This window comes from Penaeus chinensis, chromosome 3 (assembly GCF_019202785.1).
Source record: "Penaeus chinensis breed Huanghai No. 1 chromosome 3, ASM1920278v2, whole genome shotgun sequence".
Lineage (NCBI taxonomy): Eukaryota > Metazoa > Arthropoda > Malacostraca > Decapoda > Penaeidae > Penaeus > Penaeus chinensis.
Genome location: NC_061821.1, coordinates 42717484 through 42736390, shown reverse-complemented (window position 1 = coordinate 42736390; position 18907 = coordinate 42717484).

Here is an 18907-nt window from a genome sequence, read left to right as displayed (position 1 = left end):
TTATTCAAAATTAAAATTTGTTGGTTTTCCTGTTGCAAATGTATTCATGCATTTTTTTTTTTTTTTTTTTTTTTTTTTTTTTTGCTTCCCTCTGAAAATCGACATCAAATGTTGGCGATTGACGCCTGTATGTTGTATAGTTGTACTCCAATTGTTAAGGTATGAAAAGTTTTCACGTAGTAATGCAGTAGCCACTTATTTAAGGTCACGAAATTCAGATAAAGCATACTTAAAACGAACACGAAATTAAAAGATATCATTACATAAGTAGCTATATATTATTTTACGATAATCCGAATCGCTGAACGGTAAATTTCATAAAGATTTGTGCATTTAAAATATACTGCTTACTGCATTCAATTTATGTTGCCAATTTCTATTGTAGTACAATTAAGTATTCTACTTTTCGGGCGAAAGTCATCATGCACCGTGGAATTAAGCAACTGCACCATGAAATTGAATAAATGTTATAACCACTGACATGATAACTAGTGTAGCATGTTTACCATAGAAACTTAATTAAATCTTTAGAATCATTCTTCGTCATCTGCAAGACCTACGGTCGACCGCATGGATCTTTCGAAGCGACGGCAGAGAGCGAATTTCTGCTTAAGTGCTTAATCGATAGTTATCAATATACTTCAGTTTCGTGAATCCTGTTATACCGAAAATGGACCATTATTTCACCCAACAGATATTTCTGTACCCCTTACCCGCAAGTGCTCATCACCTTGAGGTATATGGCCATTGGTAATCACCAGTTGACAGTTCCAGACTGCTACAACGTTTCACAGTGTTATGTAAGCAGATGTAGCAGTCGTGTGACACGAGTCGTTGCCAGGATGAGCCATAACATCATCAAGATGCCTGTAACAAATGAAACACTCAGAGTGATGGGGGATTTCATGGCAATTGCTGGAATGCCTGCTGTTGTTGGCTGCATTGACTGCACCCACATAACCATCAAAAAGCCACCTGGGGACCAATCTCACGACAGCAATACTTTCGATAAGAGCCGCCTGTGTGTAGAAATGGAGGATGGAATCCATCGAGGTCACCTGCTAACACCACTAGCCAATCCTCAATCCCGTCAAGAGCAATACTACAACAGTTCCCACACTACCACCAGAAAACTGCATCGAACGGGCTTTCGGTGTCCTCAAGAGATTTAGTGATTCTGGCAAGAAAATGCAAACAAGTCTGGAAAACACGAAAGTTACTCTTGTCGCTGCAGCCACAACCTCGCTGTCAGACAGAGGATGCCACTTCCCGATGATGTGCCATTTCAGCCAGAAGCAGAAGCCCCTGACGACCCAAATCCTCTCCCTGATAACCATGCTGGTTCCCCCGTTCATGCACAGGGCAGTGTAGAACATCGCCAGATTATTCAGAATTGCTTATGTAATTATTTAGTTTTATTGAAGATATCCCCGTAAACTGAATGGGTGTTTATCAACGAATACTATTATCACACTGTCAAAATGAAGACAATTTGGAAGATTCAGCCGTTAACTGCATCTGTTTATACATTGTATTACTGGAATACAAGATTTTACAAGCCTTAATATATGTTATCAAGGTTGCTATGCAAAAACATAAAAAAAACACGAAATACACTTAAACCAAATTTCATTTATTTCCGTTTTTCAGTTTTGTTTTGAGTAATTCACATTCTAAGTTAAGAGTTTTCAATGGTTTAAGCTTTAAGTCATATTCAACTTTCTTGAGTTTTAAGTCCATTTCTAAAATATCGTTCTGTATTTGTTTATTCTTTAAGTCAATTTCTCACCGCTTCATTTTAATTATCTTAATTTTCAAATCTCTTTCATGTTCCTTTCGTCGTAATTCCATTAACTCATGATATGACGCATCTTGAACTCTGAATTTTGTTCGTCGTTTATTTTATTTTTTTTCCTGAGCAGTGAAGATTGTTTAGAAGAGGACTGCAGTGGTGTGGTGGTAGGTTCTGATGAACAAAACGCTGGCGGTGTTTTTTATTCTGGCGCTGAAGATGCACTGGGCTCTGCCGCTAATTCTGAGGACGTGTGGGACTCTAGCTGTGATGCGACGTCAAAGCTGAGCAGGACTCCGATGGAATTGCTGAGGATGGCCGGCCCTGTGTCATCCTCCTCCTCCTCCAAGTCAATTGCCACAACAGATTTTGGTATTCCAGAGTCAACATCAACTAATGTTGCTTTTGCGCTACTGTTTGCCTCACCTATTAAAGAGAAACCATGAAATGGATAAAGGCAGAGTTACTCTTCCATGCAAATAGTACATATATATATATATATATGTATGTATATGTATGTATATGTATATGTATGTATATATTCATATATGTATATATTTGTATATATGTATGCATAATTATATATGTACTTGTATAAATATAAATGTGTAAATGTGTACATATGTGTACATGTGAGTGTGTGTGTATGTGTATGTTACATAAATGTATATATACACATACATATAAATACATACACACAAACATATATATATATACTTATGCATACTTAATATACATATATTTACGTATATGCATATACATATATAAATATGACTATATACATATACATACATATACATATATGTACATATTTATACACATATACACATTTATCTATACACATAAACACACACACACACTTAAACATATATATATATACATATATATATATATATACACACACACACACATATACATATATTTATATATATATATATATATATATATATATACACACATTTATCTACACACACTCATGTATATGCATATATATATATATATATATATATATATATATATATATATATATACGCACACACACACATGTACCTATACACATAAATATATTAACATTTAACTACACACACACACATATATATACACATTTATCCACGCACACATATGTATATCTGTGTATATATACAGTTATCTATATGCATTTTTATGCACAATTGTGCATTTATATACACAATTAAACTTGATGCCAGCTATACATTAATGTTGATCATTATACAGCAAGTTCTTGGTAGGCCTACAGTAATATTAATACATCCTTGGAATCACAACTTAACATGAAAATAATGAAATACACTGAATGACAATGTTGTTCTCTGCTGTGTAAGTCACTAAGTAATTATGCAAGTGCAGTGAATTTACCAGCAGAAAACAGCAGTGAGTTAAAGCTGCACACTTTGCACCTTTAAAATTTGTAGCACAAAATTACAACGTATGTACAATAACATTCACTTTCAGAATTCCACGGAGTAGGTAGGAACTAGGTTATGTTTGAGGAGTACTATGCTATTTGTAATACTGTAAGCTATTAAAAACTAATTGGCCTATGGGTTAGGCGAAGCTACGTTTGATTTAGACGTGTAAGTCTAGGAGAGTTCTCACTTTTATTATAAGAAGTGACCCATTCATTTACCAAATTACTGTCAACAATAACAGGGTTAACCTACCTGCTCCCCATGTGCTGCCACATCCTATTTAGGTGCACAATAGTCCTCTGGGGCCCCATCCCTGCAATGTTGAATCTTTGATGTACATGTGCCTCGGCCTTTTTCTTCTGTCCTTCTAGTTTAAACTCGGTCTTTTTGTCCTCCAGCACAGTTTTATATATTTCATACAGTTCAAATTTTTCTTCTTTGCTTGAAGAATACTGAAGTGTTTTACTCTCCATCTCGTGCTGAATAAGAGAGTGCTCTCGTCACGTGGGCGTGAAGGGACGGCGAGTGACGAACAACAATGTAAAGAAACCCGATCAGAAATACCAACCTCGCCAATTTTCAAAATCCAGACTTACAAATCCCATCGTATGTCACCAATGTAGTATGTGTCACAATATGGAATCCACATGTGAAATACACCGAATGCACAAAAGTGAAATGGCACAAAGCCTTTTTTAAGCATACGGAATTGTGGAATCCACTTGTGGAGCGTGTTATTCGCACAGAAATGGGATGACAATATTTGTTTAAGAATACGACCGTAAAGTGTAATAGGTGTAGATCAAGGAGACTTAAACACTTATGTGTCTTGAATAGTCCCTGGTTATAGTTTTCTGTGTCAATGAATTAAAGGTACAGTTATCTATGATTTTATCTTTTTATTTACAAATTTATTTTTAGAGCATGTCCAACTTCTTATATTCTCATATACTCGTGGGTATGTATGTACATATACATATAAATAAATATAAATATATATATATATATATGTATATGTATGTATCTATTTATATAAATATATATGTATGTATTTATGCATGTGTATGTATGTATGTATATACATATACATATATATGTATATATATATACTTGTGTATGTATGTATGTATATATATATATTTGTGTATGTATGTATGTATATATATATTTGTATATGAATGTATGTATGTATGTATATATATATATATATTTGTGTATGTATGTATGTATATATATATTTGTATATGAATGTATGTATGTATGTGTACATGTGTGTGTATATGTATGTATCTATATATACATATATACATATATGTATATGTGTATATACATATATACATATATGTATATGTATGTATACATTATGTGTCTATATATAAATATAAATACATATATGCATATGTGTGCATATATTCATATATGTACATATATACATACATATGTCCATACACACACACATATATATACATACATACTCATATATATACATACATATATATATATATATATATATATATACCTATATTTATACATATATAATCCAGACAAGGATGATCTAGGTCAGCCTGTGGGTAACCTGATGAAATCTTTCGTAAAATGTTGAGTAGGGCCCAAAGACTCAGAAATGGCCTTTGCCAGTTTGGGGTCACTCTTACCACTTTATGCTTGCAAATGCACATTGCATTTCAAACAGTCGCCTGTAGTTATTTTTAAGTTAAATCGATTTGATGTTTCTATTTTTCTTTCACGAAGGTAAGTTGTTTTCAAATTTTCGGTTGCCAATTTGTCATTTTATGCAGAGAAAATAAAACAAAGATTTAAAAGCTTAATTTTTGGTGATATCAATTCCCAGTTGTTGATAGTAACCCTGGTCTTCCAAGAGCGATTTCACGCATTCACCAGGTATAACTTTACAGCAGCCTTCTACAGGTGAGGCATGACTAAAACTGAGCCATGATAAATCTGATTAAATTGGAAATTTCAATCTTTGATACATCAGTTAGTTACATTGGTTAACCCCAAGCCTGAACTAATTGATTCTAAAAGCTGAACATAATGTCAGTGGAAACTCGTAGACCGTGATTAGACCCTTATTACTTTCAGGAAAGGCAAAGTCAAACCGCTGCAGGCCCTGCAAAAGCAGATTGAGTGATGCTGCATGCTGCGCCCTGCATCTAGCAACACACCTCTTTAATTCCCTATTCTGGCTAGACGGGTGGCTTGATCAAGGCTCGGTCAAGTCAATCGGCTGGTCAAATAAGGCTAGGGTCAAGCAGACACTGTCCAGTTGGTAGCGTATAGGTCCCGCGACTGCCATCAGTGCTGTAATAGTGACTGCGTATATTTCCTCACTACCCCTGTGGCCGTTGGGAGATTTTGAGTCCCAACTATAGCTTGGTGAGTGAGGGGTGAGGAAATGAAGAATTCTAATTAGTATGATATCTACAAATTTATAAAGAACTAGTTCTCTCCCTGATAACCTACGCAATCCCCTGGCCAATCCCTCTGGAACATCACATGTTGTCACTCTGGAACCTTACCAGATTCCAAAGGGCAAGAATGAGAATCATACTGGTTCCCGGATTCCAAAACCAGGTAAGGAGAAAAGTCCTCCTCAATCCATTAAGGAAATCTTACTTGGTAAATATGAAAGTATCTCATGGATCTTGATATTTTTGAAGTATATCGGAAAATAGTTGAGGTGTGTCAATGTCATCCTTGCATCATCCCACACCGAGATGGTAGCTTGATATTTGAAGTTTCGTCACCAGACGAGAGTGACCGCCTGTGAGCGATATGCGACATTCCTGGGGCTCATGTTCTCCTTAGGAAATGTTTTTTTTTTAATGAGACCTGATGAGGTATTCTGAGGAGGTATTTTGTTAGAGGAACTTCAGAATTTTAAAACGTTTTAAGAAGGAAGATGATAATTTGGAACAGTCGACACCAGCTTTCCTTCTAACTGTTGGAACGTTAGTCCTTCCAGAATCAGTTGAGTTGGCATGGTACCACCTCAAGGTAAAGCCATATGTGCCCAACCCTATGTTGTGCATTTTGTTCAAGAGGTAAAATAATTGGGTCTAATTTTTGACTCAAGGCTTACATGGGTGCCTCACATCAAACATTTAAAGGTGAAAGCTACAAAAGCACTTTGTATTCTGTGGGTTCTTTCACACCTATCTTGGGGTACAAACCACCCAATGCTTTTGCAGCTTTACCGAGCACTTATTCGTAGTAAACTTGACTATGGATGAGGTGGTGAGGGAGGTTCAAGATTGGCTTGCACTGATGTCCACATGTAAAAAGATAACTATGTTGGGTGCCAGCACATGTTGGAATCAGTGGGAATGAGAGAGCTGCCAAGGAACCTGCCACTCAGCCCTGTGATGCTCGTTTTCCTCTCCCACACACTGACTTGAAACCCAGCAACAGGAGTTGTCCTCGCGGGAAATGGAGGGAACAATGGAGGCATAACTCTGAAAACAAACTGCGAGAGATTAGAGATGACTTTGGAGGTTGGGTAACCAACATTCATCCCAACCGACAAGTAGAAGTTATATTAACAAGACTAAGAATCGGGCACACAAGACTGACTCATGGGCTGATGATAGCTAAAAGTGAAGCACACTGTGAGAAATGCCAAAAGCCATTAACGGTCGCACATGGAAAGATGTGCAACATTCTCAGATCAAAGATATATGTACTTGTCTCCCCTAAATACACTGATATATTGGGGGAGGTCTGTGACATAGATCTTATTAGTTTCCTTAGGGAGACTAATATTTTCAATAAAATTTGATTATGCATAATGTTTATGCAATAATTTCAGACATTGAGAGCATTATGCTGAGAAAAATTAATCCAGCAAGGTCGTTAATGCCTCTATCAACATGGGGAACCAAAGTGACGTAGATGTTGAGACCTTCTCAGAGTTTGTGCGTCGCATGTGCGCCCAACGATCCTGGTACCTACCCAAAATTTTGCAAAAGATTTCATCAGGTTACCTCACAAGCTGATCCAAATCGCTCTTGATTGTATTAATGTTGATTACTGGCGCGGGTGCCCACCACTGAAAATTACTGCCACATATGACATTAAGCCTCCTCAATTACCTAACAATGCTAATGTAGATCATCACACGGGTATCATTTTAATTGCTCTCACCCACCACGGGATACCTGCCAGTGGCCTGGTTGCATGTTAAGGAATATAATAGGATCAAAGGATATACATAAAAAATAGTTACCGTTCCAGCTACCCGGACTCCCCATGGCAATCAGTGCATAAATTGGAGTGGATGATCCCCTGCCCCTTTCACAAAGCCTGAGCGACCGAGAAAGAATGCATGCACGCACACACAAACACACACGGCTAGATAGATAGATGGATAGAAAGAGAGAGAGGGAGTGAAGGAAAGAGATAGAGAGAGAGAAGGAAATAGAGAGAGAGAGAGATGTTGATGGCACAAAAAAAAAGTTTTTTTCTTATTAATTGAGGCCGCACATCATTATCGCCTTAGTTCATCAGTGACACCAATACAATATTATTGTTATTATTCTCGTTGTCTTTGTTATAACTATTGTTGTCAAGATTATTAGTACTGTTGATGTTATTGTTAGCATCATTATTATCAACCCTTTCATTGATATTGTGAAAATTATGATAAAAGTAACAAAATTGTTATCACTAGTGTCGTTATTATTATCATGCTTTCCATAATAACCATTTTGGTAATTTTCATGATTTTTACTACCATTATGATTTTAAATGTTTTCATTATAAGCATCTTCATTACTATTACGATTATTAATAATTTACAAGACCATCATCATTATGATTAATTATCAAAATCAACGTTTTTATTGTCACTATATTAATATTACAGTCAGTATTATCGTCATCTCTATTGCTGTTATCATCATCATTATTACTTCTTCATAATAAATACCATGCCGGCTGCAATTCAGTCACAAAGGAATATGGTAAAGAGAGACGCAATCCTTCTTCGCCCAAGTGTGGGCACCGACTGTTCATTTCGCGCCAAGCAGGGTTACAAGTAACAATCGGTGACCTCAATCCCTTTTGCAAGGAACAATCGGTGACCTAAATCCCTTTTGCAAGGAACAATCGGTTAACTCATTCCCTTTTGCAAGGAACAATCGGTGACCTCAATTCCCTATTGCAAGGAACAATCGGTGACCACACTCCCTTTGCAAGTAAAATCTGGGCCCGTATATATGTATATATACAGTCTGCAATATCAGCTCGTCTCTCACCAGGAGGCTTAAAACAATGCTGGATATCTCGCCTCCCCCCCCCCCCCCCTCTCCCACAAGCTTACGAATATTACCATATCTGGAAACTGACGAACTCGAGGTAGCAACACACTCCAGTCGTAGCCACGGCGTGGCGTCGTTTCGCCTTCCCTTCGCCGAAGCACGAGCGTTTTATCCCGCGAGTGAGGAGGATGCTCGGAAACAGTGTTGCCACGGACGGCTCCTATATAACATTATTTTGTTGTTTAATAAATTTATATTTCATTGCCAACATCGCCTCCAGTTCGCCCAGCGGTATGTGGAGAGCGCGCGGGAAGCTCCATTGCTGGATGAGAGATAACAGGTGTAAATATCATAAACTTTTGTTCAATATGTTCATAGATTAATTTAGTTTAAAATTTGATAGATCTATATGTTTATACATGGCAGTGCCCATTTGATGTTCTAATTATCAGCATCTATATATTCATTGTAGCCCTACTACGATTTTGCGTTCAAATAATGTCCTGTAATGAAGAAAATGATGTAGCATGTTTTCTGTTTACTTTATGGTTTTAGTGACGAAAAGAAAAAGAACTAGTCACTTCATTAGTTCGAATAGACGGTACTAGATGGCGTATTCACGGCCCACGAGAAGCAATTACAAAGATTTTGCAAATATTTGATGTTTCATGGCGATTTCCGTTGCCCAAAAGGGTCGCGTTTTCCGTTGACAAACCTGGAAATCCTTTCCGATTAGTTATTTTTTATCATATTTTTTTTATATTCCTCATTATCTTTCCTCTCGTTTTTGAATGCGAATGCATCTGCTTTGTTGCTTTCTCAAAACTATATGCGTTTTCTTTCGTTTTTCCTTATCATTTCCATTATCCGTTCTTAACTATTGAACGACGCGACTGCTTGTTTCCTTAACTGCCTCCCAGACGCCGGAATGCAACGACCGCCGCCTCAGTTCCTCCCATGGTCCTGATGGGTTAGGCCTTCATTCTTCTGTTGTCAGTGGGACGTGAGTAAAAGTTGCTATTTAAATATTGTTTTATTACCGTTGTGTCGCTTTTATCATCATAGATCATCCCTGTGTTATTGACATTTTTTTTTCTTTCTTTTTTTTTGTAGGTAGGGGCAATTGGCTCCATGAAGGCGACCAGGCCGGCCTCCTGCTGGCTCCGTGGCGGTCGCACCAGCTAAGCGGAGAGCTTTTCTTGCGACTCTGCAGGGAGGGACTTTCTCTTTCCAAGCAAAGCTATGGCTGGGCAGCTCACCTGTACCCTCCACACTGACGGTATGTGTGACAAATATTTTCTGTAACTTAGCTGTGTCACTTAGCACAAAGTACTATTTAAGGGGGGGGGGGGATGGGTCTCTCCCCTCCGTCTAGGGAATAAATAGATGGTAGATAAGGTTAGGTTTGGAGTTTTGGGTTCGCCTGATACCACGCTGTTTACTTACGTGTGACTAAAGTGTTTTGTTATAAATGTATTGTTAGAAACTTGACTCGTTTTGCGCTTGTTCACTCGGGAGCCATTTTCGTCCGTCGGACAAAGGCTCGTGTTTTCTAAAATGTGAATTTTTAAGGGTTCATAAATCACTTTCTTCGATTTCTCCAGGTTCCTATTCCCCCCCCCCCCCCTTCAACCTCCGGCCTCCCATGCATCCTCGAAGATCGTTGTGGAGATGAAATATGTAAAAAAAAAAAAAAAAAAAAAAAAAAAAAAAAAAATCTGATCTGAATTTAAACATTTTTAGAAAGCCAATGGAAATGGAAATTGAAACCTAACCTGAATGTGAATACCTATCCCCTTAATTTATTCAAGCTTTCCCTTCCAATTTTGAATAGCTCTTTGCGTCCTCCTCCTCCTCCTCCTCCTCCTACATCTCCTCCTCCTAATCTTCCTCCTCCTAATCTTCCTCCTCCTCCTTCCTCTCCTCCTCCTCCTCCTACATCTCCTCCTTCTCCTACATCTCCTCCTCCTAATCTTCCTCCTCCTCCCTCTCCTCCTCCTTCTCCCTCTCCTCCTTCTCCTCCCTCTCCTCTTCCTCCTCCTCCCTCTCCTCCTCCCCCTCCCTCTCCTCATCCTCCTCCCTCTCCTACTCCTCCTCCTCCCTCTCCTCCTCCTCCTCCCTCTCCTCCTCCTCCTCCTCCCTCTCCTCCTCCTCCTCCCTCTCCTCCTCCTCCTCCCTTCCCTCCCCTCCTCCTCCTCCTCCTCCTCCTCCCTCCCCTCCTCCTCCTCCTCATCCCTCTCCTCCTCCTCCTCCTCCTCCTCCCTCTCCTCCTCCTCCTCCTCCCTCTCCTCCTCCTCCTCCCTCTCCTCCTCCTCCTCCTCCCTCTCCTCCTCCTCCTCCTCCCTCTCCTCCTCCTCCTCCTCCCTCTCCTCCTCCACCTCCCTCTCCTCCTCCTCCTCCTCCCTCTCCTCCTCCTCCTCCTCCCTCTCCTCCTCCACCTCCCTCTCCTCCTCCTCCTCCTCCTCCTCTTCCTCCTCCCTCTCCTCCTCCTCCCCCTCCCCCCTCTCCTCCTCCCTCTCCTCCTCCTCCTCCTCCCCCCTCTCCTCCCCCTCCCTCTCCTCCTCCCCCTCCCTCTCCTCCTCCCCCTCCCTCTCCTCCTCCTCCCCCTCCCTCTCCCCCTCCTCCCTCTCCTCCTCCTCCCTCTCCTCCTCCTCCTTCCTCTCCTCCTCCTCCTCCCTCTCCTCCTCCTCCTCCCTCTCCTCCTCCTCCTCCCTCTCCTCCTCCTCCTCCTCCCTATCCTCTTCCTCCTCCTCCTCCCTATCCTCTTCCTCCTCCTCCTCCCTTTCCTCTTCCTCCTCCTCCCTTTCCTCTTCCTCCTACTCCCTCTCCTCCTCCTCCTCCCTATCCTCATCCCTCTCCTCCTCCTCCTCCCTCTCCTCCTCCTCCTCCTCCTCCTCCTCCCTCTCCTCTTCCTCTTCCTCCAAACGCCCAGACACTCTGCTCCCTTCGTGTAATATTGGTGGGCTTATCCCAGCGTTATGCCACCAGTGTGATGTTAGTGGACTTGTCTTCTCTTTCTCTTGGTATGTATGGTACTCTTGAAGTGAAGTGAAAGTTGTTGCTGCTTCTAAGCTTTATTTGCACGGGAATGTGGTAGGTGGGATACAGAGGACAGGCAAGGCAGGGGCGCCCAGGGAAGAGCGGGCGACCTGCCCGGCCCGCTGTGGCGAGCGGTCTGTCTGAACTGCCCAGACATTTCTATGAACAAACTTCGTTTTGGAACATTTCATAATGGAAAACATGAAAGAATTTGAATGAACATGAAAGTCCGATACATATGGTCACATGGTAATTTCGTGGTGAAGGAACAAGGTTACCTTATATACCGTTGTATGTAAGAAGAGTTATGGTGTTTACAAGACTAAAAATCTCCGTGATAAGGAGACAAATATTGCTGAGTATTCACAAAATATAAAGACATTTGAATATCGACAATGGTAGCAGTAATATACTTTGTGATTCAGAATAAGCATTTTCTAACGAACATTTTGAGTATAAACAACACATAATTATTCACATAGACAACAGAATAATAGCATGGAAATTGTTCACGAGCAATAAGGGTTGAATTAGCGTGTTCTAAGGTCACTTTGTCATCATGTTAGCTGTAGGCCTGTTGGAGTCGGCTGAGGACAGTGGAGTTACTGTGAGATAAGGAACACATGGCTTTTCTGGTATGTGAGACGAAAGAGATCACGATAACAGGTCACTAAACTTCGTGAGCTTCAGACGGTGAATATAGCTGTCTAGTTTTTCTTTTGTCTTTAAAGGTTAGTATCTGGTGTTCTTTCACGTGTGTGTGTGTGTGTGTATAATTTATATATATGTATATGTATACATATAAATATATGTATATTGTATCTATATTCAACTATGAATGTATGTGCATCTATGTATTTATATATGTATATAAATGCTTATGTTTATATAAATATATATATGTATATATACGTATGTATATACACATGTATATGATATCCGATATAAATATGTCTATATATAATGTTTATATACATATAAACGTTCATTCATATTCGTGCCATTACCGACGTGGCGTTTGACGAACTACTTGACTGACCAGTCATCCTTCCCAGACACTTTGTTCCTTCCATGAGCTTCAAACAGCGAATGTAGCTGCCTAGGTTTATGTCAATTTTCCGTGTGAAATACCATTGTTACCACCTGAAGTTTCCCCTTATAATGTTTATTCTGTTGTGATAAGAATATGGCTTACATATTGTTTGTTGCATTTGATGAAAATTAAGATTCTTCTTAATTTACATTGCACTCCATTGCAAGTATAATTCGGTGACCTCAACTTTGCAAGCAACAATCGGTGACGTAATTATCTTTGCAAGAAACAGTCGGTGACCTAACTCCCTTTGCAAGAAACAGTCGCTGACCCAACTCCCTTTGCAAGAAATAGTCGCTGACCCAACTCCCTTTGCAAGAAACAGTTGCTGACCCAACTCCCTTTGCAAGAAACAGTCGCTGACCCAACTCCCTTTGCAAGAAACAGTCGCTGACCCAACTCCCTTTGCAAGAAACAGTCGCTGACCCAACTCCCTTTGCAAGAAACAGTCGCTGACCCAACTCCCTTTGCAAGAAACAGTCGCTGACCCAACTCCCTTTCCAAGAAACAGTCGCTGACCCAAATCCCTTTTGCGAGAAACAATCGGCGACTTCCTTCCCTTTTGCAAAAAACAATCAGTGACCATTCTTTCCCTTTTGCAAGAAAAAATGGTGATCCTAAGACGGTGGATGTGACTGCCTAGTTTCGTTGTTTTTTGGATGTTTTTATGGTTAGCATCTTGTGTTCTGATTTGATCTATATGCAATGTTACGTAAATCAACTCATTGCAAATGCTTTTTGAACTGATGACTCTTGGCTTTTGTTCTCGCAATAATACGCCTTATATACCAAATTTACTTATATACCAAATTTACTATTAGAGTACTATTGTTACCACTTCGATAATTTTGGGTTAGATTACAGATTTTGTTCAATTTAATGAAAATTAAGATTGTCCTTAATTTACCTAACATTCTATAATAACGCATACACATACACACATATACATACATATACATTTATACATATATACATATTTATGCATTTATATATATATATATATATGCGTGTGTATACATATATAAATATGCGTATATATATTTATATATGTGCCTTTATACATTATTTATACATGTACGTATACAAAGCCTATATACATATATATCTCTATATAAATCCTATATACATGTATATCTATATGTCTATATACCTATGTAAAGATACCTATATGTATATATAATAAATATATATATCGTATATATATGCGTATATGAATGTATAGATGTGCGTTTATATATATATATATATATATATATATATATATATATATGCGTATATATATATATGTATGGGTAGTTAGGTGTGTATGTATATATGGATGTATGTATATACGTGTGTATGTATGCATAGGAGTATGTATGTGTATATATGTATACGAGTATGTATGTGTATGTATGTGAATATATGTATGTGTATGTGTATATGTGTAATATATGTATGTGTAGGTGTGCATATGCATGAATATGTACATAAATGTATATATGTACGTATGCGTATGTATGTGGATATATGTATGTATGTACGTTTGTGTGCATGAATGTATATGTATATTTATATGGGTATTTATAGTCACAAGTATGTATAAAAGGTATGTGCGCAATCCTCCCTGACCAGGTCAGGGAGGATTGTTATACACCTATATCAATGCGGTATTGCATTATTCCATCTTTCATATATATACCTCAGTATCTGACTTCGGCTTCGCATTTCTAAATCAATTTCCACCGAGTGCCCACGGGGAGTGTGTGTAAAACCTCGCTATCATTACTCATGTATGAGTAGATAGGTAATGTCTATGGAAGCTAGTTAGATCCTAGTTGCACACTCCTTTTAGTGGTTCGTGTGGCATGGTTGGTTTAGTGCTGGCCCTCCGGTCTCATACAGGGAGGATTGTTATACATACGTATGTATGTGCACATGAAGCGCGCGTATGTTTATATATGTGTATGCATGCGCATGGGTGTCGTGCATAATGTATAAGTACGTATGCATTGCATATGCATAGGAGCATTGTAAAGGCGTATGCTTTCATGTGCCCGAAAAAGAACATGCGTAGTAATTAGGACATTTGCGGGTGAACAACTGTCTGCACTAAGCGCACATACGCATAAATAAATGTGTGTAAAAATACAATCACACATATACGCACTTCTGATACTCAAGCCCATGCTCACGGGAGTATACCCTAGTGTAGTGAGCAGGCCCGGGTGTTGCTGCTCATAAGTCCACACTAGACAGGGCCAACCTTGGAGGGGCTTATCAGTAGCATCCCGGCCAAAATACTCCCCCTCCCACTATGATACACCTAGGCCATTAGGTGGGATATAACTCGGCAGTTTACCTCACAATCAAAAACCATGACTACACAGAGAAACGGCCCTCATTCCCCGGAGGCGAAGGAGCCCCTGGTTACGGCGGCGATCAGGATAGCTCCGGAGCAGAGGGTGCTAAGAATCCCCGGCCAAGAACAGGCTGCCCCACGTTAATGAACCTTTGCACATATAATATAAGGACAATGAAAACGGAATCCAACTTACTAGCATTACTTGAGGAACTCTATTTCATTAAATGGGATGTTGTAGGACTGTGAGGTTAGAAGACTAGTTGAAGAACAGAAGATACTAAATGATGGACACGTGCTCTATTGGAGAGGTAAACCTCAAGTTAACAAGGAAGAATTAGGGGTAGGTTTCTAAGTTCACAAACGTTTAGAAAAGAATATAGTAGAATTCCATAGTATAAACGAAAGAGTAGCTTCAGTAACAATAAAACTAAATAAAAGGTACAACTTAAAGATTGTTCAAGTCTATGCTCCAACCTGCAGCCACAGTGATGACGAAATAGAAAGCTTCTATGAAGATTTTCATTTAGCAAACAAAAGAGTAAAAACCCATTTCACAATAATTATGGGAGACTTTAATGCCAAAATAGGTAAAAAGACAGAAGGAGAAACCGTAGCGGGGAATCACGGAGTAGGCACTAGGAATGAGAGGGGGCAAATGCTAGTCGATTTTGCGGAGGCTTGATCACTCAATATCATGAATACATTCTTCGAAAAAAGACTAGAGCGGAAGTGGACATGGAAGTCGCCATCGGACATCAAAAACGAAATTGACTTCATCATTTCAAATAGGCGTGATATAGTAAAACATGTGGGAGTTATTAATAAAGTAAATGTTGGCAGCGACCATAGGTTGGTCAGAGGCCAATTTAAATTACACCTCAGAAGGGAAAGAAATAAACTAATACGAAAACCGCAGCCAAACTTAGCGACGAAGATCTCAACATTCAACAACTCAACAAACAGTTCAATGACATAATAAAGGAAGCTGCCATTGTAGTAGGTGGTAAGAACGCCAAACAAAACTCCAGTAAGTTCTCGATAGAAACTAAAGAACTTATGCAAAAACGTAGGGTCATGAAAGTATCATCAAATAGGGACAGAATAGAATTAGCTGAACTAACAAAAACTATAAACAAAAAGAAGAGAGATGTACTGAAATTCAATACTCAAATAATAAATGAAACAGTGATCCCAGGTACCAGCATGAAAACAGCTAAGAGGAGACTAGGAATAGGGAGAAATCAAATATATGCAATAAAGAAACCAGACGGAGATGTGACATATAATAAAAATGAAATCATAAGAGTAGTGGAAAACTTTTACAGGGATCTATACAACGCAAATTAACAGCCACGGATAGAAGCGAACGCGGTAACTAGAGAGGTACCTAACATCACAACAGAAGAAATAAAGAGAGCGCTTAAAGGCATGAAGAGAGGGAAAACACCAGGTGAAGACGGTATTAGTATAGACCTTATAATGGATGCAGGGGAAATTGCAACAGTGAAACTAGCCAATCTTTTTAACAAATGCCTTCTCAATGGAATAATTCCGAAAGCCTGGAAAAATGCAACAATTATTTTGATTCATAAAAAAGGGGACAGAAGGGATCTAAAAAACTACCGACCCATAAGTCTCCTTTCAGTTACAAACTGTACAATAAAATCAATACAACTCGCATCTCTGATAGTCTGGATTCTAACCAGCGTAGAGAACAGACAGGCTTCCGCAGTGGATTCTCAACAACAGACCACGTACACACACTTACCCAAATACGAGAAAAAATAAATGAATATAGGAAACCCCTGTGTATGGCATTCATTGATTACGAAAAGGCATTTGAAAAGCTATTCGAAGACAGGGAGTAGAGGAGGTATACTGTAAACTATTAGAAGATATATATACGAAGATGGGACAGCAACCATCAAGCTCCACACAGAAACCGATAAAATCCCAATTAAGAAAGGTGTTAGACAGGGTGATACTATCTCACGAAAACTGTTTACAGCTTGCCTTGAGGAAATTTTCAAGAAGCTAGAATGGACCGGGAAGGGTATCAAAATAGAGGAATACCTGAACAATCTAAGATTTGCAGATAATATTGTTCTCTTCAGTGAATCTGCAAATGAAATGCAGCAACTAATAAATGATCTGAATAGAGAAAGCCTGAAAGTCGGACTTAGGATAACAAAAAAAAGACTAAGATCATGTTCAACAGTAGAGTTCAGTTCGACTGGAAGCAAAAAACGCTATACAGACAAAGTTGGAAAAGATTGGGAGAGGCCTACGTCCTGCAGTGGATTGACCCAGGCTGATGATGATGATATATATGTATATATGTGCGTATATATTTATGTATATATATTGTATATATATGCGTATATATGTATAAATATGCGTATATGTATGTATGCATATATGTATATACACATGTATATATATATGCCTATATTATATTCATGCATATATATACATATATGCTTGATTATACATATATATGTATATACATAATAGTTTATAGGTATATATATGCATATATATATATATATGTATGTATGTATGTATACATATGCATATATATGTGTATATATACATATATAAGCATATACATATGCATAATCATACATACTATATATGTGTGTGTGTGTACGTATATATGTATATATATAAGTATATATAGTGTATACAAGTATATATATATACTTAAATATGTGGGCATATATATTATATATTTATGCTTTTATATACATATTTATATATCTATATATAAATACGTGTAATTCACTTTATATTGTCAAAATATATTTTGATTTGTCTGTATACCATGTTATGTAAATTGTACTATTTTCACCTGCCACCCTCTTGGGTTTTGATCTCGTGTTGATATGCGATTTCTGTCAATTTTCCTTATAAAATACCATTGTCACCACCTTAAGTTTCCCCATATAATGTTTTCCTCTTGTGATAAGAATATGGCTTACATACTTAATTCGTTGAATTTGATGATAATTGTGATTTTTCTTAATTTACACTACATTCCATTGGTCACCGATTGCAAGTATCAGTCGGTGACTTCACTCCCTTACCAAGAAATAGTCGGATCAGACGGACGTGACTGGCTCGTTTTTCCTTTGTTTTTAGATGTTTTTATGGGTAGCATTTTGTATTCTGACATGATAGTTCAATCACTAGCACCTTTTAATGCTTAACATGTATGTCTATGTACAATATGAAAATTAGATGGACCAATTTGTCCTACCACCTTTTTGCACTGATAAACGCTTGGGTTTTGATCTCCCATTAATACGCCTTTAATGTGAATTTTCCTTTACACATTAAAGAGGTAACACTGGCATTTTTACTGTAAAATGTTTTTCTCTTGTGATAAGTATCTTTATTTTGATTTACACTACATGATATTTTGTTAAATGGGAGAAAAAATCAGAATTCTAAATTTACTTCACACCGTTTTATTTTCATGGATTTTAAATTAGTTTGTAAATCTAACTCATTCATGGTTTCCTTGATTGACAGATAAATAGTTATTAGTTAAGTATATATACTTTTATATACATATTTTGTGTATATATATGTACTGTATATATATTTTATATATGTACTGTATATATCATATATATATATTGTATACATATTATATATATTTACTATATATATATATATATATATATGTACTGCATATATATATTTATATATATATACTGTATATATATATATATATATATATATATATATATATATATATATATACTGTGTATATATATACATATGCATATATATATATATATATATATATATATATATATATGCACTATATATATACTGTATATATAAGATATATCAGTGTGTATATATACTAAGTATATGTATACTATGTATATATATATATATATATATATTTGTACATAGTAT